The sequence below is a fragment of the Pinus tabuliformis genome, chromosome 4_1 (assembly GCF_031772625.1).
Source record: "Pinus tabuliformis cultivar Carrire ecotype Pingquan chromosome 4_1, CPIR1, whole genome shotgun sequence".
NCBI classification, from domain to species: Eukaryota; Viridiplantae; Streptophyta; class Pinopsida; order Pinales; family Pinaceae; genus Pinus; species Pinus tabuliformis.
Genome location: NC_142303.1, coordinates 665,229,577 through 665,239,175, shown reverse-complemented (window position 1 = coordinate 665,239,175; position 9,599 = coordinate 665,229,577). Strand labels below are relative to the sequence as shown.

The window sequence follows — 9,599 nt, the reverse complement described above, 5'->3', positions numbered from 1 at the left end:
TCCTGCTTCACTGGTCCTTCGAGGCAAGAATACTGGGGCACAAGAAAGGTCACATTGTGGTGACCTACTTCCTCCTCCAAGCTCAACAACATCGACGCCTTCTCTATTAGCTCCACCAAATATGGTCATACATATTTTAACACAGAAATATGGTCTTATAGTCATTGTCAAGTTGGAAACGCAAAACGAATTCATCACACTGATCTGACGATATCGAGCAAGCAGGCAAAACTCAGCAGTGGAAGAACAATGGCAACCAAGGGTTTTGCAACAGACAAATCCGCGGCTCCTTTGCCCCCGAAGAAGGCTAATCTCAATGATCCAAATGCCATCAAGCATCTCCTTGATGAAACGACTTCCAAGGTACTATTTAGTCGAGGGTATGTGGAGAATGTGGCATTGAGTAATGTCAAAATGGCGATAGGTGTCATCATCATCGGCATTGCCCTGGCAGCTCAGTTTTATCCCAAGAAGTTCCCAGAAAATAATAAATTTCTTATTCGTTGCATTATATTGTATGTTATCTTCAATGGATTGTTGTAACTAACTTTATAATTTATACAAAGGAGAACACTATTCTCTTCACAGATCCTTCCCTAGATCATTTAGCAGCACAGGTTTGGCAGTTTCTTCAAAGCTTGCCCGTTTTTCTGACTTGTACACATTATGTATATCTAGTACTGACCCCGAATCTATTGCGGCCAATTCACCTGTCGAGTTTACCAAGAGTGTTACTAAGTGGTTTACTAAAGATGGAGTTTTGGTTGAGACTCTTTTCTGGAATGATGTGGATAAGCTAATGGATGATTATGGGAATGAGTCTCGAAAGGCAAAGTAATCCCAAACAAAAAATTGTTGGTTATTAGTATTAGCAATTTACTGAATTCAACACTGCGTGTTACTGCAGGGTTGTGATCAATCGATTATGTTAAACTCTACGAAAAATAATGTGGCAAAAAAATACGCAATTCCCAATCTCTCCCTTCGTGGATTTGATGTTATAGACGATGCCAAAGCTGAATTAGAGAAAATATGTCCAGGAGTGCTGATTTCTTGTGCTGACATTCTCTCAATTGCTGCTCGAGATGCAAATGGGAAATTGTGTAATTATTAGAGGATGGGAAGGAACCTAAAGAAATTCCATAAAATATCAAAGAAAAATAAGGCCTCAGCAATGAAATTTGCACCATTCACATTAATGAATGGTATCTATATAAGTTGGGGCTAGATGATGTCCTTCATTTATATGTTGCAGAACGTCAAAGGAAATGGATAATAGATGAAGCACATGCATGGTCGACAGGACGACACTATCTAGTGAATACAATGGCCGAAGATATTCTCTTCAGGATGGTGTTTGGTGGCCAAAATTACACTCTGACTATCAAAACTATGTAGGTAAATGCCACATTTTCTAGTGAATGGGTTGAACGTTATGGGAAGTTGAAATGCCTTAAAATTTGATAAAACCTTTTGAAATATTGGAAATCAATTTTGTCGAACCATTCCCACAATGAGAAAAAGGGAGAAAAGAAAAATACATAATCATTATTGTCGAATAACTCAGTAAATGAGCAAAAGCTAAAATAGCAAAGTTGTGTACCAAACAAAAAGTTCTAAGAAATTTATTTATGAAATCATTTGGTTGTCTTTTGACCATTATTAGTGATCAAGGAACACATTTTGTTATTGAAAGGATCAAAGTATTGTGGAGAAAGTATTTGATTGATCATAATTAAGCTTATTATCCACAAACTAATGAAGTGGTTGAGTCATTCAACAAAGCATTGCATAAACAATTAATGAAGATATGTGTAATCGACTGAGATAACTAGGATGATAAATGAAAGCAATAGTACATGTGTATAGAATAGCATACAAAAGAGAAATTGGTCATACTCCTTTCAAGCTAGTGTATGGCCAGGAAACAATAGTCTCCTTGCACTTTTATACTATTGTTGTGAAGGTATATTTTGTCCATAGATACAATATTGACATAGCTAAGAAACAACGAGTTCACTAGATAAACCAATTGAAGGAAGAAGCACATTTCATCATTAGGAAATCAACTTATGATAGTAAAAGGAATGACCTTGTTGTCATTTGGTGCTTCTATATGACAACAAAATAAAAGGAAATCCTTGAAAGTTGGAAATTGCATGGTTAGGACCATTTTTCATTGAAGAAATTAGACAAACTGGTGTTATTTTGATGAAATATAGAAAACAAAAAAGACAATATCATCTTGGTTGTGTGAGTAAGCAAGGGGACTTTTCTATGAGTTCGATTGGTGTTATTTTGATGAAATATAGAAAAAAAAAAGGCAATATCATCTTGGTTGTGTGAGTAAGCAAGGGGACTTTTCTATGCACGAACTGCATGGATGAGTCATGAGGAGGATTTGGCGCACTTTGTTAGTTAAGTGGGTGTGCTGGTTAGTATATGAGCATTTAGATGGGCACATGGTACACATGGATGAGTCGAAATTTGTGGGTGGCATGCATAGTGAATGCAACAAGCCCATCATATCATAGTTGTGTGCAACTCATAGGTTGCATGGCATTGATGCATTTCCAAAGGGTTTGGATTGGTTTTGTGGGCCAGAGTGCATGGAAAAGGAATGAACACAACATATCATGGGTACACTAGAAAGGTAAGAGCACACAATGGAAAGTTGGCTCAATACATATCACAAGAGATTGAGCAAGTGCACACATTTGCAAGATGTTGGATAGGGAATCCCACACAAAATTTGGGGTTTCCTCATTAAGAGGCATGATGAAATGGGTTGATCTCAGTTTGAACAAAGAGACATTACCAATAATCAAGAAGAGGGAGTGCACCTATAAATATGCCACATGATGAGTTGGAGAAGGGGAGAAAATCACAAGCAACAAACAAGTAAGAGAAAGTCACAAGGAGTAAGTGAACAAGAGCAAAGGAAAGACATAACATGATAGATTATTGCCCTCCACGTTCCCTACTCCTCCTATTCACATTCCTTTGTACCTCATGGTGCAATTGCTAATTATATATATAATAATATATGTCATCCAACACCAATCTTGTGGTAAGCGTATTTCACGAAGCTCAAGGGGAAGGTCGGCCCAAACCTCTAGTAACAACTATCACTCACATCGCGTTGAGCCTGACCCCGACCTTCTGAACCTTGTCATGTTCACATCGTCAGCCCATACCTTCACTCACTAGTCAAGACCAGGCTTTAAAATTGACGCCCGTTTACCCGTTTTCTGGGTTTTTACCCGTAAAATACAGTTAATTCTCAAATAAACACGTCAAGAGTAACTTGCACATAATTTTTAAAAATGTCAAAATGACAGGCATATTAAAAAATAAGAAGTTTCGAATTATATATATATATATATATATCAAGTTGACATTGGGATATGTGGAGTGGCAAGATGATCTCCTAAGTACAAGCTTCAAGATCTTCAATAAAACCTTCAGACACCAGAAAAACTAGAGCTAAATTTAATAAAGTACCACATAAATGGTAAGATCTGGGATGATCAATGCCATCAATGAAGACACGAACCCATACTATGAAGTAGGTAAATTCAAATTAACAACCACCACCAATGCTTACAGCAGAAGCCAATACCCAGAAGCTAATAGCCATAGTCGATACATCAAAATATCGCCCTCATATGAAATGCAACAAGAACCAGGACGAGTTATGAATGCTCGGCGTCGCAAGCCGGCTAAAGACCCTGAACAGAAGCGTACAAATAGTTGAAGTGCTTCCTTATTCATGCTTACAGGGTTCAATGGTTGAAGAAATTCAAGTGTGAGACAAAACCATGGAGCATGAAAAATGGTGTCAGTGGGTTCAATTGTTTATAGCACCCTGTAAGCATAAAGGAGGGATGTTCTTCTCGTGACTATGATCAATGAATGGATCTGGCATGGGCATTGATTTTTTAGATAGAGCCATTGGTGTTTGCAAATTGTGAGCCCCTGTTGGTTTGTATGTTGTTGCTATGAAATCCACATAATTCATTGATGCGTTTCTAGCTCCTTTCTTTGCGGGTTGTAAAATGTAGAGGCCTCATGACCAAGGCAGCCTCAGCATGAACAACGAAAGTATTTAAGGGGCACTCCACTTGGTTTCATCGTGTAACCTGACTGGAAAGCCTTATAAAAGTTTATTTTTTCTCCTTGCTTTATTTGAATGGAGGAGACAGAAATAACTTGACTTAAAGTGTCGGGTCTGCCTATAATATGAATCTGGAGGCATGAATCACTTTCTTTTAGATGTTGGGCATAGTGGAGAAGGAAAGGTTGAGGTTTGTTAGAGGGTTACATTGTTGAGAGTAGAGTGCTTATCTTCTGTTATCATGTACACGAGAAACAAGTTTGATTCATCTGGTGGCAGTGTGTGCTGGACTTTTGACCTCAGGACAAACTCAAAGGGTCCAAATGGAGCACTAGTTAGTACACTATGATTGTTTAGATTGCTTTCCTTTTTAGTTTGAAATCAATTTTTTCGCTGTTATTTTGTGGTTACTTTACCTTTGTCGTTTCAATGATCTTATTGAATTTAAGGGGTAGCTTGGTATTGTAGCGTTGAACTGAGTTAGTTGACTGATAGTTAAAGATTCTTATTGTTTGAATCGGTTTATTTTTTTTTCCAGTTATATATATATATATATATATATATATATATATATATATATATATATATATATATATATATATATATATATATATATATATATATATGTTACTTTGGTTTGTGATGGTATTATGTGCATTATGTCTTATTGTGAAAATTAATTTAATTTGTCAATTTAATTGGAACAGCTTAAACTTTTTGTTTTTGAATTAATAGATAAATTAATATAAAAGAGAAAGTGTCCTAAGATTCGAAGTAATTAAAATAAAATGAGCAGAAACTAGAAACAAGTAATTCTGAAGTACTCAAACTCACATCTATTTTTCTACAACAATGCCAAACTTAATTTATTGGTGAATTAAATGACTCTACTCTTTTTTGGACAAACAAGCCTAGACTCTTTTACTTGATCTTGTCACTAGGAATTTTGCATTTAATTAGACAACTAAAACTCGTGTTGGGAATTCATTTCAAAGTTCATTCTCTATGTCCCAAATTACTCATGTTTTGCATCAAACAGTACACAACCCTTTAGTTCATGTATTCGTTTCAGAAATTTTGCATTTAATTAACAATTGAAGCTCTAGTTGGTGTTACTATGCGTGGAGTCAAAGATATGGTCGTTGTATTAAATCATCTTCTTTCAATTGTTTTACCTATTGAATAATATATTTCTCTTACCATAAAATCAATTGCCACATTTAAACATCAATATGGCGTTTTTAATCCTGAATTTCACCTTTAACTACACGATTGTCTTAACTGACAGACCAATACATAGAGTTGAGGACTGCCAAGGTGAAGTCTCACAAATCTTAAATAGATGTGAATACTAATGATTACTTTTTAACATGAAGTATTGTGTTAATAAATCCACTTTGCACTCATCAATTATAATAAATAAATGTAGAGTTTACTTCAATCTCAGAAATTCATGGCAGAGAAAATAGATTAATATTAAAAGACTTTGTCATGATGTTTTAAGAAATCAATTATAATAAAAAATGTAAATTTTACTTCATCCTCGGAAATCCATGGTAGAGAAAACAAAATTAATATCAAAAGTCTTTCTCAAGTTGCTTTAAGAAATTTCATGGTAGATAATTTTATTGGCAAGAAAAGATGCTTTAAAAAATCAATTATAATAAATAAATGTAGAAGTTACTTCACCCTCACAAAGATGCTTTAAGAAATCAATTATAATAAATAAATGTAGAAGTTACTTCATCCTCAGAAAACAATGGCAAAGAAAACAAATTAGTATTAAAAGTCTTTGTCAAGTTGTTTTAAGAAATTTCGTTGTAGATAATTTTATTAGCAAGAAAAAATCAAACATTTATGAATCAAACACAACAATCTGCCAAGACGCTCTTATGATAAATATAATTGATTTCTGCTTTTAATTTTGGATTTCTACCTATCTATTTTGACTTATATCTTAGTAAATGTTTTTGGATTTCGATATATTTATGTTACTGTAAACTTGCCAATACTAAACAAAATACCACTTGTATATATAGAATTGAGTGTTTGATTGTTTATTGAAAATTTCAGTGTTTGCTATTATTAAATTAAGTGTTAAATAAAAATGATGTTTTTTTATTGATTATGTTTTTTATGAAAAATATTGTGCAAGGTAAAAATAAATACTAAAAGTCATATGAAGGGCAATTTAAAAGTAAAACCGTCATTGAAAATTTTTCTGATGGATTTGGGGACCCGTCAAATTTAACCCCTGGTCAAGACGTAAGGTCATCCCAGATCCCGATCTTGGTTCCAAAACGAGTCTTGTGCCACAGTTGGCACGACTTCCAACTTATATTCATGAGGATGAGATCAGCCAGGACTCAAAGGTCAGGCTGACCTATCTTCATGGCGCACCAAATTAGTGATGAGGTCTGACTCCCCACCCGGACTCCAAAGTATTAAAACTATGTTGTTTTAACTTTTGATATGTAATGAATTAGTTTTACGAGATGCGGCAGATTATTGCACACCATTTGTATATAAGTTAACGTACAATTCCATTATCAATGTAACGAATGTGTATTGGATCTTCTAATGGAATAAGACTGTCATACTCGCCTTCAACGCGTTCCAATTGCAACAAAAATCACAACTATGAGCAATGGAACAGCCTTACTGTTTTGCACAGTGATTTATGCGAACTCCGTTATTAGCATGAAACGTACTATTTCGTTCAACAAATAGTTTAATACTTGTAGTAGACACCTAGAGAGACGCAGGTTTTATAACCAATATAATCCATATTTACATCCACGAGGTTGATTACTCCCTGTTAAAAACCTGGGATATCCTACACTTATGCTTATTCGGCATAATCTGCATATGCCTCTATATATATGACCCAGTACTCATTCTATATTGCCAATATTATAAATTGCAGCCTGATATTATGTTTCCTTTTAATGGTATATCTTCATTACAACATGGGATAATAATGAAAATTTTAATACATACTCATACAGTTTCCCATTAAAACTTTTAAATCTTAAATGCAGTAAATAAACCTCTTTTCAGGCTTGGCTTATTCGTAATTATGATGCCTTACCGACACTGTCAACAATCTCTATCCAAAACAATGAATGGAGATCACGGGTCTTGAAATTGACATCTAGTCCAGGACATAAAACTAGGTAATCAAGATTTACGAGACAACCTCATTACAGCGCAGACACATTTATTGAGACATAAGCTTAGTAATAAAACTAGCTCACAATTTATGTACTCATCGCGTGATTCCAACATCTTTTCAGTAGTATCAACAGCATACCAGTCAGCTTATAAGAGCATTAAAACTCAACCAAGTTTCATGCAGTGAATCACTCTCCACCCAATTAAGATAACTGCAGTTAGTCCCCACTCGCAGTTATGACCCCCGAGCCAGATTCCATAGACTAAGGGGTCTTTTCTCGAGGATTTGAACACAATCACCAGTTGAATCATGGACTCCAGAAATTCTTCCACCTCCACCCACCCATTGAGTTGTAGACAAAAAAGTACACAAGGAGTATAGAGACTTGTTTTCTCCATCCTTCATAACTTGACACTGTGGTTGCACCCAACTTGAGGACTCCATATGGAAAGGAAGCCTTCAAAAATATTCTAGGAATAATTATTCCACCCAAGCCCTCCAGGATTTCTGAGAAATACCATCTCCACCCTCTAGTCAATGGGGACTCGAGACGGAATTACTTCCTCACCTAGAATGATTTCTTCCTAAATTCTTACCAACCAAAAGTTATTTTTTTTTTGCTCTCCATTTTTCCCGACTTATCCACTTTTTTTCCTATGTGTTTTACTCTCTTTCTTGCTTTACTTCTCTTCTCCTATTTGAATGCATGTCCTCTACAATTCAAATTTCAGTCTTCCTTTTGGTAGTTTGAAACCTCTTGCTTTGTTCTTTGCCTTTGTAATTCAACTTCTCTCTTTTCCTTTGCTCTCCTCTTTGGCAAATCAAACCATTGTCTTTCTTCTCTTCTTCTTTTTCTTGCGTTGTCCCAACCAATGTGAATTTTCTTTTTCCTTGGTTGTTGTGTTGTCCCCCAATTGTCTATTGATCTTTTTGCTTGTTGTTTGGAATGTCTCCTTTTAGACAATGACTCCTGCCAGCGAAATTTTGTCAACCGATAAGGAGAATGCCTCTTTCATGTCTGTTCGTAGGTTGTTAAATGTTGTTTAATTGGTTGTAATGGGTGGCCAACACACCATACCAGTCGGCACCTCACCATTTTTCCTTTTTAAAATTTATTTTCCACTACTATAAAAAGCACAACTTATAAGAAAATAGAAACTGTCCCTTTTGCCCAGCTATTAGTTGTTACCTACCAACTTAGATTTTTCTATTGTAAGCGACAATTTAAAAAGCTCACAACAACCTCCCAAACCTCTAGAATTTGTGACCCATTACTCAAACCTTTTTTTTGTAAAAATATTTACATTGCATACATAAGTGCAAAATAATTGGGGATGTCACAAACCCCTCTCCCTTGGGGGAACACCATCCTCAGTGTTGTATGCCTGTATGCAACACATAAAACATCATTAAAACAACAACATACTGTTTATGGAGTTTTATATACACGACTTTGTATAGTATTCACAATTTATATGCATTTTCTTCAACTAACAAACAAAAGAGGATGTGTTGCCCTCATTGAATCAGTGATTTCCCAAGGGGCTTCCTCAAGCCTAAAATGCCTCCACTACACTTTGACTTTCTCTATTCTCGATTATGGAGCGTGATTTTCCTCTGTTTTAGGATGCATGGTTTCTCTGGCTGGAACGCTCCCTATGGTTCCACATGTAGCACAAACCAATCAATTGACACATGATTAGAATCTTGTACATATCTTTTAAGTAAAGAAACATGGAAAACATCATGGAATTTTACTAATGGAGGTAAGGCCATCCTATAAGACATTGGTCCAATCCTTTCAAGGATCTAAAAAGTTCCAAAAAAGTGTGCTTCCAACTTGGCTCATGACCCAATCTTTAAGGAAATTTTCTTGGGTTTAATCCTCAAGTAAACATGTTCCCCAACTTGGAATTATTTATGAACCCTATGCTGATTTGCAGAGTTTTTCTTCTTGTCCTATGCCACATTCAAATTTTGTCTTATGATTTTCATTTGTTGCTCCATCTCTTTCAACATATCAGGCCCAATGAGGTCCTTGTTCATGGGATCATTCTAGCTGATAGGAGTATTGCAACTCCTTCTATTAAGTGCCTCAAATGTGCTCATTTTGATTCTTGGTACCCATTATTGTATGCAAACTCTACAAGGGGAAGATATTCTTCCCACTTCTTGGGTTGATGCATAATATACATCCTCAACATGTCTTTGAGGATCCTATTTGTCTTCTCTTTTTTCCCATCAGCCTTTGGATGATAAGTTGTACTAAAGGCCAATTCTGTCCCCAAGCCTGCAAAAAATTCCTTC

General features: G+C 35.5%; 1 pseudogene; it reads left to right on the top strand.

Annotated features, from left to right (window-relative positions):
* Positions 1-249: 249 nt before the first annotated feature.
* LOC149177861 (signal peptidase complex subunit 2 pseudogene) lies at positions 250-838 on the top strand (annotated as a pseudogene).
* Positions 839-9,599: the final 8,761 nt, after the last annotated feature.